The following is a 14,278-nucleotide window of genomic DNA, read 5'->3' on the forward strand; positions in this document are numbered from 1 at the left end:
CTTCAGCACCTCAAAGCTCAGCACCGCCAAACAACTCCACCGACCCTGCTGCGCCTGGGAACGCGTAGAAAACTCTATGTCTTCAAACCTTTTTGGTCATTCCTGACAAAAGGGGGAGAAGCATATGATGTTTATAGTCTTCAAGCGGGTCAATATGGGCGGGTGCCTTGTTTTGTTATACTTGCTTCGTGTTTGCAACTCTTGTTTTGCTTCATTTGGTTCTTTTGAGTTGTAAACACTAAAACTCGATGGTCGTCTGCTACTTGTTTTACCACTCCTTTTGCGAAGATAAATTCCGCATGTGCGACGATAAATTCCGCACTCATCTCATTCTGCAGACGTCCATTTTCCATTATGCATGTTATTATCTTCATATACTTTCACATGCATAGTAGATTGTCATCATAAGCTGAAGCTGATCTCCACAAGTACAACCTGCCATGTGCATTTGCATTCCAAAAGCAAATTAACTTATATGCACATCTTCAGGGGGAGCACTTGCAACTTATGATGACAATTCCTTTACAGACTTCACACTTTATATTCCCCGTTGAAAACTTCAACTAGTTTGTCATCAATCACCAAAAAGGGGGAGATTGTAAGTGCATCTAGTGCCACCCCTAGTTGGTTTTGGAGTATTGACGACAAACCTAGTTGAGGGACTAATGTGTTTGTGAGAATTGCAGGAAAACACAGGTAGAAGTCCCTCATTGATTCGGTTTACTACCAGAGATGACCCCTAAAAATGAATGAAGACATTGAAGTCAAAGGTGGTATATGAAGATATTCACATTGAAGACTATGACAACAGAAGACACGTTATGAAGCCTATGGAACTCGAAGACTTAGATCTTTCGTAGTTCTTTTTATTTTTGTTGAGTCATAGGAACCACCGTACTGTTAAGTGGGGTCCAGGAGAACAAGTCAGAATGACTTAAGTGATGCCTAAATCAAAAACCTATGTCTTCGAGTGAAGACAATGAGAGCAAATCTTGTCCAGAGCCGGACAAGTCAGCTTTGCTTGTAGCCCAAGTAAAGTTGCCATGAGAGTTCGAAATCTGACCGTTGAGACACGTGTCAGTTCCTTAGTGACCCAGGGTCATTTCGGACAAATCAGGTCGGGTTGCCAAGTGGCTATAAATAGCCCACCCCCACAACCATAAACGGTTGGCTGCTCAGATTTCAGTGCACGGCTTTTGTCGTTTGAGAGCAACCCACCTCGAAGCCTTTGAGAGAAAATTCCTAGTGAGGAGAAAAGCCCTAACCACCCAGAGCCAGAGTAAATTGGGCATCACTTAAGTCTTCTTGTCTGTGTGATCTGAAGACTTATTACACTTGAGGACTGTGAATCCTCCAGACGGTTAGGCGTCGCGTTCAGAGCATCCAAGAGACATTGTGGATTGCCAGTGAACGAAGTCTGTGAAGGTTTGGGAGTCTACCTTGAAGACTTACCAGAGTGATTGGGCGAGGACTAAGTGACCTTAGCTCAAGGAGATTACGGTGAGGACTTGGTGTCCTGAACTGTGTGTTCAGGACTGGGTGTCCGGGACTGTGTGTCCTAAGGTTTAAATACCTAGCCGCTCCAACCAGACGTACAGTTGTCACAGCAACTGGAACTGGTCCAACATATCATTGTCTTCAACGAGTCACTGGTTTCATCTTCACTTCCTTCTCTTGCTGTTACTCATTGTGAAGTCATTGCGTGCTTGCTTTATCATTTGTCTTCACAACGTGAATGCATGATCTGTTTGGCTTCATAACTTCTTCCTACTTGATCCTTATTACACTGAAGCTGTTTGTCACTGTGCTTTCACTCTATTGAATACATGACCATGGCTGGCCTAGTGTAATCTAACTTCCGCTGCATAGTAATAGGCATAATCTTCACTGTTTGTCTTCATAACTCCCAAGTTTTGAAGACTTTCATAAAAATCGCCTATTCACCCCCCCTCTAGTCGATATAACGCACTTTCAACGACGTCCCAGTGGAGAACATGAGTCGACGATATGGCGCAACCCCCCTTCCCCGCGCCTATCCTCGTCGGTGCATGCACCATGACTCGCGAAGGCCCGTGCCCATATATGGACAAGGTGAGGCAGATGCGTGAGGAGCAGTTCCGGAAGGCGCAGGCCGATGCGCCTACAACCACCATCTCCTCCCAGGAGCACCTACAGGCGGAGGAGCAGAACGCCGCGGAGCGGACGGAGCAGGAGGCGCTGCTCGACTCGTACCACCATGCCCGCTAGGGCCGCCTCGAGCGCTGACGGCACCGCCTGCAGGTGGCAGATGCTGCGGCCGCCTACAAAGAGGCTAGCACAGAGGGCGACGAAGCAGGAGACACGATGTTTGGCGAGACCGAGGACGCGGCAGAGGATAATGCCGGCTCTGACGTGTCCCCACTCCGCTGGCGTCGATGAGGCCCCGCTCCGCCGAGGCAGAGGACACCGCCGGCTCCCGAGGCCCCGCCCCGCCAACAACGAGGCAGAGGACATCGCCGGCTCAGCCGAGGCCCCACCCTGCCGGCAATGTGGGGGAGGATTTCCACCGCTCCGCTGAGGCGCCGCCCGCCGGCAACGAGACAGAGGACATCGCCGGCTCCGCCGAGGCCCCGCCCCGCTGCCAACGAGGCCGCGCCACACAGAAAACGAGGAAGAGTAGAACACGGTAGGTCGCCGCCGCTCGGGTCCAAGTAAGGCCACCGCTTGCTACCCTCCGGTTGAAGCCAAGCTAGGCGGGTTGACCATTGACGGCCGGTTAGCTTCTTGGCGGCGACGTGGAGTCGGAGAGCTGCGCTGGAGAAGAACGCTGCTTCTACTTAACTGCTGGTGCAGTTGGCTGACTGACACGTGGGCCCAACAGGCCACATGTCAGTTACGCAACTGCACCTGCAGTTAAGTCACTGAAGCTTCTGTTCGGCTCAGCGGGACACAGGTGGGTAGCTTCGGTTAATTAATTATACCTCCAGCGCACCCCTTTTTAGTTGAAGAATGTATGAAATGTAATGAATCGCATGTTTATATGAAATCCGACCGTGTATGAATGAATTTATTTCGATTAGTTCGAATTCCTGTATCACTGGCATTGGATGAACATGCAAAACAATACGTACTAGCATTATTCCCAGGGTGATCACCTCGTTTGCAGCAGTTTCACATGTACTCCCTCCGGTCCTTTCTAGTCTGCATACAAGTTTTGTCTGTAGTCAAAGTATCTCTACTTTGACCAATCTTATACAAAAAAGTATGCACTTTCACAATGTGCGAAGTAAAAAGGAACAGAAGGAGTACAAAGAGTTTGAGCAGCTTTTTAGTTTCTGTACATTGCAATCAAACACACAGGCCTGGCAATTCATAGAGAACATTCAAAACAATCGATGATTATGCATCTCAGCGACTCACATGTCAGAGGCAATATTTACTTCACAACTAAAGAATAAAGAAAAAATTGATCGACGCTGCTGACAGCAAAGGGCGTCCCATTCGAAAATATCAAACGCATGTCTTGCTAAAATCAATGAGCAAAATTTGACAAGGTTGTCCCATTCCAAAATATCAAATGCCTACGATTGTGGAATGGGCAGGGTTTGCCATCAGTTCGGACATTGACATGGCACCTCGTGCTAAATAAACCAGCAGTTCTTTTTGTGCAGTTCCACCAAAATCAACCAAATTCGCGCGTAGCTTGTATGATTTCGCCCTTATATGTTGCAACGCCTTGAACTTATCGGCACCTCCTTTCTTGTGGTGGAAATGAATGATTCGATGTATTCATGAACATTTTGTGCAGTTCCCATTGAAATCAAGCTGAGCACCCCTGTTTGCACAAATACAAAAAAGTGATTAGTATAAAGCAATTGTACTATGAATTGACAGTTTCAACAGGCACATACATGGTCCATGTAGAGCACACTTTTAGAAAAATGGAACTCACCAGAAAGAATCCTAGAACAACATTGTACTCGCGCATCACAGCAAAAAAATGGAGATTTGTCAGTCCTTCTGAGCTGAAGTTAGTTTGGTCTTGTGGGGAGTAATGTAACCATCCTTCAACTGCTCCTTCTGATGAGAAGATAGACAGGGCTTCTTCATCCTGGCATAATCGGAACTAGTCACTTCACGTACTCCATATTCTTCTTCAGAGGAAGATGATCCTGTTGTGCAAAGACAAGAGGACTACTAAATGCTAGCATCCCTGTTTGCTCGAAAAAAAGGAAAGGAAATATTTAAAACAGCACAGATGAAGCACTTCTCAAGGACAATACCACTTTTTCATGACAGTATCTAAACAGTAGCACAACACCAATAGAGATGACAAAGCTCAATCATATGGATGAAATCAGTGGGCGAGTACCAACCTTTGTCAGGAGGCTTATTGTGTAGAGCATACAGATGAAGCACTTCTCCGGAACCATCTGTTGCTATCTACGGTGGTGGCCATGCTTACTATATACTCCTCGATTAGTTTAATGTTTCCAACATCTTCTTGTGCAGTTCCACTAAAATATATGGTATCTTCAAAGAAGATCCCTGTTTGCACAAGTAGAGATAATTACATATTACATTAAGAGTGGCATCAAATCAGTGGCAAAACAATTGCTCATTCCAGCCATAGCAATAAATTAAGATGCAAAACTATATCATTACTTGTGTCATCACAGTTCCAGTGCTTCATTACAGCACCGGGAGTTGATTTTTGTTTTTCTTCCGCTTGTTCTTCCCCTTCATCACTTGGTTCAATAACAGACAAGCTTCGCCTTCAATGTAAGATTTGGCATGTCAATTAGGGAGCACAAGTATAGTACTAAACTTAATTTTCTGATGAAAGTGGCAAAATACAGGCCAGCAGTTGTGAAATATCCTTATCTTACCTCAATGGGATATTACGGTGCACATACAGATTGGAAGTCTTGTCTCCATTTGTGCAGTTCACTAAAATCAAGCAACATTATCGTACAAGTAGCACAACATATGAAAGCACACTGCAGAATCATGTGAAAGAAGGCTAGTACTGACCTCTCATGATGCGGAATTCAAACAACTCACAAGAAGAAGATCTGAACCAAATTCGCCTTAACGGATAGGAAGTAAGATCTCCTCTTGTGCAGTTCCACTAAGATCAAGCAATCAAGCAACATTGTCGGTGTGACATTTTGGTTGAACTGCACAAAACACTCTTAAAACAAAAGTGTTTTGTGCAGTGCAACAAAAGGTCACAATGGCAACGAGGTGAAGTAGATAACCCTGTTTACACAGAGGTGCAAAGGAAACAATTAGTGGTCAATAACGGTGGATGACACAGAAGCCAACAAAAAGAAGCATCTACCTTATCTAAATGGGAAAGAAAGCAAGACAGTAGCATTTCTCAAACGGTGGCATTGATTAATATTAACATAGAGATTATATTAACAATAAAATTCGTTAAACATGTAATTTGCTTTTAACTGTGGCATTGCATCAATTTTCCAGCGGCATTATTAGAGGGTGTTTGTTTACAGGGACATTTTGGTGTAGGGACTAAAAAAACTCCGTGTCAGTCCCATCTAAACCAAACAGGAGGGACTTTTAGGGACTAAAAGTGGGCATTTGGGACTAAAGAAAGAAGACCCCGAGGGAGTCTTTTTGGGACTTTTTCCAACAGTTGCCCCTGCCACGCATCGCACCTTGTCTCTATTAGTTCATTACTAGGGGTAACATGGTCTTTTAGCATGTCATTTAATAACCTCTAGTCCATGTTTAGTCCCTGGAACCAAGCAGGTAGGGACTAGGGAGTTTTTAACCAAACAGGGCCTTAGATTAACAACAGCTAATGAGTTGCACGGGACAGTGGACGCACCAGCACCATGTGCATCTACCGATGTACTGTGGTCATGCACAGTCTGTTGCAACAAAGAACAAACAACCAAGGAGCATATTTGTGTTGGTCCCAGTTTTGTTATCTTTAGACACCTTTCCCTATGTGAGCGCAGCAAATCTAGTCCTGCTCAAACTCTACAGCCTTGTCCCTTCCTTTCCTTTTTGAACTAGTACTTTCGCCCCTTCCTTTCCTCTTTGAACCACGTCCTAGATTTATGCGATACAACTTTCCCCACTACTTTCCCCCATTCCTTTCCTCTTTGAACCACGTCCTAGATTCATGCTATACAACTTTCCCCCTTCATTTCCTCTTTGAACCACGTCCTAGATTCATGCTATATACAACTTTTCCCACTACTTTCCCCCACTCCTTTCCTCTTTGAACCACGTCCTAGATTCATGGTATACATGCAGCTAGAGCAATGCATGTGGAGTAAGTAAATTATACCTTAAGGTTCTTGGGGCGTGGTTCGGTGGGCGAACGGGACGCGGCGAAGAAGAAGGGGTCGGAGGCCCTCCCGCCGCCGCTGGGTGGAAAGTGAACAGCTGCGCCGGTAGTCCCTCGCCGACGGCGACAGCGTTAAGCCTCCTTCCCTTCCCGGTGCGGACGGATCCTGCCGGCTCTTTGAGCAGCAGTGAGGGGAGAGAGAGGCCAACGAAGTCTTGTTTAGATCTGGAGAGGGCGAGAGAGTGTGAAGAGAGCAACTACAAGCGCTGAGGCTCCAGCGGGAGAGGGCGAGAGAGTGTGAAGAGAGCAACTACAAGCGCTGAGGCTCCAGCGTGTATATATATACTGAGAGAGAGAGTGTGAAGCGTGCAAACCCTAGAAAACATTTTGACCAGTCAAAGAATCCTCCTGGCACAAATTATGCTCAAGTGTAGTTATCGAACCCGAGACCTCAAGTTTGATGAGCGAACAGGCTAACCAGCTACACAACCCTCCCGTTATGTTCAACGAGAGGGAAATAACCTTTTATACATTCCTGCATTCGTGTGACAAGCATGCCGTGTTTTTTTGTGTGTGTGGGAGTCATTGGGATTTCAATCATAATCGTGTCATGTGGCTTTGGTGGTAAGACTATCCACAGTGGTGCAGAAATAATGCAGCCTTAGTCACCTTACCTCTCTCCACGTAGTACGTTGGGTCCCACCAGTCAGAGGGTGAAACAAACAAATTAATAAGAAAAATTAAAAGCGCCAGCGGTGTATCTTACCTCACACATCTCGCTACTGCTCGGGAACACTGTCCAATTGATCCCTCTGTTCGCTCACGTACTATTTTAAGTGAATCCTTATTATAACATGCACACAAATTTTGGGCACTTGTATTCGACTTAAGTCAGTGTGCCACCGTATCTCGTATACTTACTACTCCCTCCGTCTAGGTGTAATAAGTCACGTTAGAAGGTGCAACGGGACCAAGGGGTGCGTGTGTGTGTGTGTGTGTTTAACACATGTGTGTGTTAGAGAGAGCGACAGATCGACCTACTCCTACAGAGAGATGTTGTGCTTGAAAACGATATAAAGAACGCCGGAATCGGAGTTACGGTTTGGAAATGGCAAGCAATTCAAATATGACACCGGTCTGCGATTTACAGCAAGTACCCATCGAAATGCAATGAGATGAACATGCTAAAACACCCAAACATGGCATAAAAATACATGGCAGGGATGTATTCAAGATGCTTGACAAAAGTCTAGCACTGAGCTACGGCCAAATCATCCCTTAACAGGTTCAAACAAGCATGGCAAAAATGCATATGGTAAACAGAATTCAGACTTAGTGAAATTAACACTTGTCCGGAATTTCAGATCAGGTAGCACACTTCGGAGCAACAAAACTACATGCTACAGGACCTGAACATGGCAAAGTAAAGCATGGCATGGAGCTACTCAAAGAGCTTAACAAAAGTCCCTTAGTGACCTTGAGCCAAAAGGGATCAGGAAATACAATTGCAAGCATGTGAACATGGCAAAAAACATAATCAGTTCTCAGACTTAGTGAAAACTGAAGCATACTGAAAACGGATATCAAGTAGGCATGTTTACGAGCTCGATGCACTCACTACGGAGAAAGTCATAATAATTTAAGAATACATCTATCAAGAACAAACAAAATGCAAGCTAGAGATGGCAAGAACAATAGCATAGCATGCACGGATCAACTACAACATCATCGGCAAAATTGCAAACAAGTTGACAATCTGCCCAGATTCAGAAAGTAGCAAAAGTAGAGCTCGATTGACTCAAGCTAGGGTGATCCATAATTGTAAACAAAGACATGGATGGATAGAGCGCTACAAGATTAATAAAACATCCTTACTGATCATCCTCAAAAGGGGCACGGATCACTAGGAAACAACATGAACATATGACAACATGAGATAAACAGCTCAAGGACTTAGTGGAAATGCTAAGTCCCTGAAATCAGAATTACCAAATGCACCACTTTGCAAGCTTGTGCTAGTCACCACACACATCACAAAAATACATGGGTTGCACCTCTGGAAAGATGACAAAACCCTTAACAAAACATATGTAGAACTCATGGGCATAACATGCACACAATAATCATGGAAAAAAATGACAAATATCTAAATGGAGCAGCACATCTGACAATTATCCCAAGTAGCCTCCTTCTAACAGCATTTCGGGCATCAAGATGAACTCAAATGAAAATGATGCAATGGAACGGAATGATATACTCTCTGAGATGAACATTTTGATATGCTATATGCCCAAATCGGAGCTACGGATGAGGAGTTACAGTACGACGAACATAGCAAAATAATTAGGGGAGAGAGGGAAAAGTCAACCGAGAACGGATCTAGGGTTTGTCCGGTTTCAGATCGGATTGGTCCACGAACCGAGGAGATCGCCGGAGCTGTTCCTGGGGGCGCCGGAGTTGGTGTCGCCGGATCCGGCCGGAGCTGGACTTGGCGCCGGCGAGGAGAGGACGGAGGGCATCGGAGTGGCGCGGCGCTGGGGCGACCGGTGATGGCGCACGGGGCGGCTGGTGGTGGCGCCGGCGGGCGGAGGCCGCGGCCAGCAGGCGCGGTGGCGGCGCTCGGGCAGCGGGGATCCCAGGCGGCGCGGGGCGGCGAACGGGCCTCGGGGGCCCGGTTTGGGCCTCCCGGGCCGGCGACGGAGAGGAGACCGGCGGGACATGTGTCAACGCGTGGTTGGGTGCGGGGCGGCAGCGGACATTGTCCGGCCGGAACGGACACGTCCGGCGCGGCGTGAGGAGATTTTTTAGGGTTAGAGATGAGGGGAATCCGGGATTTCGGAGGAGGGGCTATATATAGGCATAGGGGAGCTAGGAGAGTCCAAATGAGGTGCGGTTTTTGGCCACGCGATCGTGATCGAACGCTCTAGATGATGGAGAGGTTTTTGGTGGGTTTTGGGCCAAATTAGAGGGGTGTTGGGCTGCAACACACACGAGGCCTTTTCGGTCCCTCGGTTAACCGTTGGACTATCAAACGAAGTCCAAATGGTACGAAACTTGACAGGCGGTCTACCGGTAGTAAACCAAGGCCGCTTGGCAAGTCTCGGTCCAATCTAGAAATGTTTAAGCCCCACACATGAAAGAAAGGTAGAAATGACCACCGGAGGAGAACGAAGCAACGGAATGCAAAACGGACAATGGGGAAAATGCTCGAATGCATGAGATGAACACGTATGCAAATGCAATGCACATGATGACATGATATGAGATGCATGACAACGACAACAACACACGGAGACACAAAGACCCGAACCCGAGAAAATAAAATAACTTAACGCCGGAAACGTCAAGAGTTGGAGTACAAATTGGGAAAGTTACATCCGGGGTGTTACAACACTCCACCACTACGAAAGGATCTCGTCCCGAGATCTAGGACTGAAAGAACGCCTGGTACTCAGAACGGAGGTGATCCTCGCATTCCCAGGTAGCTTCACGGTCGGAATTGTGTGACCACTTGACTTTGAGAAATTTGATTGACTTGTTGCGAGTCTTGCGTTCAGTCTCTTCAAGAATAGCAACTGGGTGCTCACAATAGGAGAGATCTTCTTGGAGCTCAATGTCCTCGAAGTTGACGGTGCGGTCAGGAGTCTTGAAGCACTTTCGGAGCTGAGAGACATGGAACACGTCATGAACATTTGCAAAGTTTGAAGGAAGCTCGAGTTGATAGGCGAGATCGCCTCTCTTGCTGACAATCTTGAAAGGTCCCACATATCTGGGGGCAAGCTTCCCTTTGATACCGAAGCGACGAGTACCTTTCATAGGAGAGATGCGGAGGTAAACATGATCTCCGAACTCGAAAGCCAAATCATGGTGCTTACTATCATAGTAGCTCTTCTGACGGGATTGAGCTGCTTTGAGGTTATCTCGAATGACTTTGCACATTTCCTCTGCCTCTGTGATTAAGTCATTACCCAAAAGCTGACGTTCACCGGTTTCAGACCAGTTGAGAGGGGTACGGCACTTCCTGCCATACAAAATTTCAAATGGGGCCTTGCCCGAACTTGCTTGAAAACTATTGTTGTAGGAGAATTCAGCATAAGGAAGACAATCCTCCCACTTCATGCCGAAAGAGATCACACAAGCCCTGAGCATATCTTCAAGAATCTGGTTGACACGCTCGACTTGACCGCTAGTTTGAGGATGGAAAGCTGTGCTAAAGCGGATGTTGGTGCCCATGGCCTTCTGAAAAGAATCCCAAAACTTTGAGGTAAAGATGCTACCACGGTCTGAAGAGATCACTTGTGGAATACCGTGCAGAGAGACAATCCGAGAGGTATAGAGTTCCGCCAATTGAGCTGCAGTGATTGACTCTTTGATAGGCAGAAAGTGAGCCACTTTAGTGAGTTTGTCGATGAGAACGAATATAGCATCATTGCCACGCTTGGACTTTGGAAACCCAGTCACGAAGTCCATTTCAATGTGGTCAAACTTCCATTCTGGAATGGCAAGAGGTTGGAGGAGACCAGCTGGCCTTTGGTGTTCTGCCTTCACTCTTCTGCAGACATCACATTCATTCACGAATTGAGCAATCTCGCGCTTCATTCGAGTCCACCAATAAGCCTGCTTAAGGTCCTGATACATCTTCGTGCTCCCAGGGTGGATGGAGAGGAGAGAATTGTGAGCCTCATTCATGATCACTTTATGGAGGTCACCTTTGGGTACAACAATACGATCCTCGAAGAAGAGAGTATCCTTGTCATCAAGGCGGTAGCACTTGTACTTGGGCTGACTCTTGGCAATCCCAATCTTCACCTTTTTCACCATAGCATCAAGAAGCTGGGCTTGGCGAATCTGGTCTTCTAAGGTAGGAGAGACTTGAAGGTTGGCGAGGAAACCTTGAGGAACAACTTGCGGATTAAGTTTGCGGAAAGCTTCACAAAGCTCGGGTTGATAAGGCTTGAGAATCAGACTGTTGCAATAAGCCTTTCTGCTCAATGCGTCAGCAATCACATTGGCCTTTCCTGGAGTATACTCGATACTCGAATTATACTCTTGAATCATTTCGACCCATCGAGTTTGCCTGAGGTTGAGATTAGGCTGAGTGAAGATGTACTTGAGACTCTTGTGGTCAGTGAAAATGTCCACTTTTCTTCCCAATAGAAGATGTCTCGAGGTCAAAAGAGCATGCACAACTGCCGCCAACTCGAGATCATGAGTGGGGTAGTTCTTCTCATTAGGCTTCAACTGGCAAGAGGTATAAGCAACAACTTTCTTCTCTTGCATCAATACTACGCCAAGACCTTGGAGAGAGGCATCACAAAAGACCTCGTACGGCTTGGATTCATCAGGCGGAGTCAGAACTGGAGCAGTGATCAATTTCTCTTTCAAAGTGTTGAAAGCAATGTCACACTCCGGAGACCAAACGTACTTGACGTGCTTCTGGAGAAGATTTGAGAGAGGCTTCGCGATCTTAGAAAAGTTTTCAACAAATCTTCGACAATAGCTTGCGAGACCGAGGAAGCTACGGAGTTGCTTCACGTTCTGAGGAGGTTCCCAATTCACAATTGCAGACACCTTCTCAGGATTCACTGCAATGCCCTTGGCAGAGATGATATGACCAAGATAAAGAACCTCATCAAGCCAAAATTCGCACTTGGAGAACTTGGCGTAGAACTGGTGTTCCCTCAACTTATCCAAGAACCAAACGCAAGTGCTTGGAATGATCTTCCTTGTTCTTCAAGAAAACCAGAATGTCGTCGAGATAGACCAAAACGAAGTCATTGGTGTAGGCGTTGAAGATGAAGTTCATCATGCGAGAGAAAGTCGGAGGAGCATTGACGAGGCCAAAAGACATGACAGTGTATTCATATGAACCAAAGCTTGTCCTGAAAGCCGTCTTGGGAATATCTTGCTCACGGATACGAATCTGATGATAACCCATACGGAGATCAAGCTTGGAGAATACTTGGGAACCTTTGAGTTGTTTCGAACAGCTCGTTGATGTTGGGAAGTGGGTATTTGTTCTTGATGGTCTTCTTGTTCAATGGACGGTAATCAACACAAAGCCAGTCCGTTCCATCCTTCTTCTTCACAAAAAGAACACCACAACCCCACGGAGAAGAACTAGGCCGGATGAGACCCATTTTCTCTTGAATATCGAGTTGCTTCTTCAGCTCCTTCAACTCTTCAGGTCCGAGCTTGTAAGGACGCTTGCACACAAGTTCTGTGTCGGGCTCAAGATCAATGACGAATTCAACTGGCCGGTGCGGAGGCATTCCTGGAAGCTCTTCTGGAAAGACATCTTGATATTCGCAAACGACTGGAATTTGCGAGATGGCATCGAGTTCACCTTTCTCATTGAGAGAAAACAGACGGATAGTATCATCACAAGCGGCAAAGACAATTACATCCTCAGACGAATGAGTCAATTGAATATGCCTGGCTGCACAATCAAGCTGAGCCTTGTGCTTAGAAAGCCAATCCATTCCGAGAATAAGATCAATATTCGAGTCACCAAAAACCGTTGGAGAAGTCAGAAACTTGTAGTCTCCCAAAGTGATAGTAACATCCGAAGCAATGGAGTTAGCATGCATGCGCCTACCGGGAGACACAATTGCTAATGGACTAGGCAAAATTTGCAAAGCCAAACCATGCTTAGATGAAAACGGTTTCGAGATGAAACAATGCGATGCACCCATGTCAAAAAGAACTTTTGCAGGAATATCATTAACTAGAAGGTTACCCATGATGACATCTGATGAGTCCTCTGCCTGAGCTGCATTCATCAAGTTGACCTTGGTGCTTGGGGTTATGCTTGACCACAGCTGTACTTGCCGATCTCCAGGAGGAGGAGGAAGACGCCTCTGATTGAGACACTTGTTGGCATAGTGACCCTTCTGTTGGCACTTGTTGCACGTGACCTCTGAAAGCGGACGGTGATACGGAGCACTCGATCTTGGAGCTGAGACGAAGTCTTGTTCTGAAAGCCAGGGTTGGGTGGGTGGGAGAACCACTGCCACCTTTGCCTCTTCTGCTGATACGGCTGACGGAACGAGAGGAGGAAGCCAATACTTCTGCTGCTTGTGGCCACTTGAGTAGAGGGAAGAAAGGAGTAAACATCTCTGACTCGCTTCTTGGAAGCATCACACCTCAACTGAGGCGGCCTCTTGCTTCAGTGCCATGTTTGTAGAACTCATCGTACCTCAAGGGTTCAAAGAGAACAAGAGCTAGCTGAATTTCTTCTCTGAGACCACCCTGAAACTGGTATATCATGCTCTTCTCATCAGGTACGTCCTGCTTGGCAAAACGGGCGAGCTTCTGGAAACAACTTGTTTTAGTCATAGACAGACAAAGAGCCTTGCTTCAGGTTGCAGAATTCCTCATGCTTGCTTTTCAACCACGCTCTGAGGAATATGATGAAGCTCTGAAATCTTGACAGAAATTCATCCAAGTGATAACACGTCCACCTCTGGAATCCTTGTACTGCTGGAACCATTCTGCAGCTTGATCTTTGAGTTGGAAGGAAGCGAACTTGACGAAAGTCCTCAGGCCTGACGTTACTGCACTCGAAATGCTTGCACAGATCCACAAGCCAATCGTCAGCATCGGTTGCCTCAACACAATTGCTGAAAGTCTTTGGCCCGTTAGCAAGGAACTGGTTGAGTGTAGCAAAGTGATTCTGATTGTTGCCTTGGTTCCCTTGGTTGCCTTGATTGCGCTCTTGGAGAATTTGCATGATCAACTGTGTGTTTGCATTGGTTGCGGCCATCACAGCTTGCCATGCCTCCGGAGGAGGTGGAGGTGGTGGCGGATCAGGATTCGGATTCGTGCGGGTTGGAGGAGCCATCCTGAAGAGGTTGACATCCATTAGCACATTGATAGATAAATATTGAAGCTGAATCCAACGGAATGAAAATTGCAACATATAGTCTTCACATCCGAACAATAAATGAACAGATGCATTTCATCTTGAAATGTCAC

Source organism: Triticum urartu, chromosome 5 (genome assembly GCF_003073215.2).
Source record: "Triticum urartu cultivar G1812 chromosome 5, Tu2.1, whole genome shotgun sequence".
NCBI lineage: Eukaryota > Viridiplantae > Streptophyta > Magnoliopsida > Poales > Poaceae > Triticum > Triticum urartu.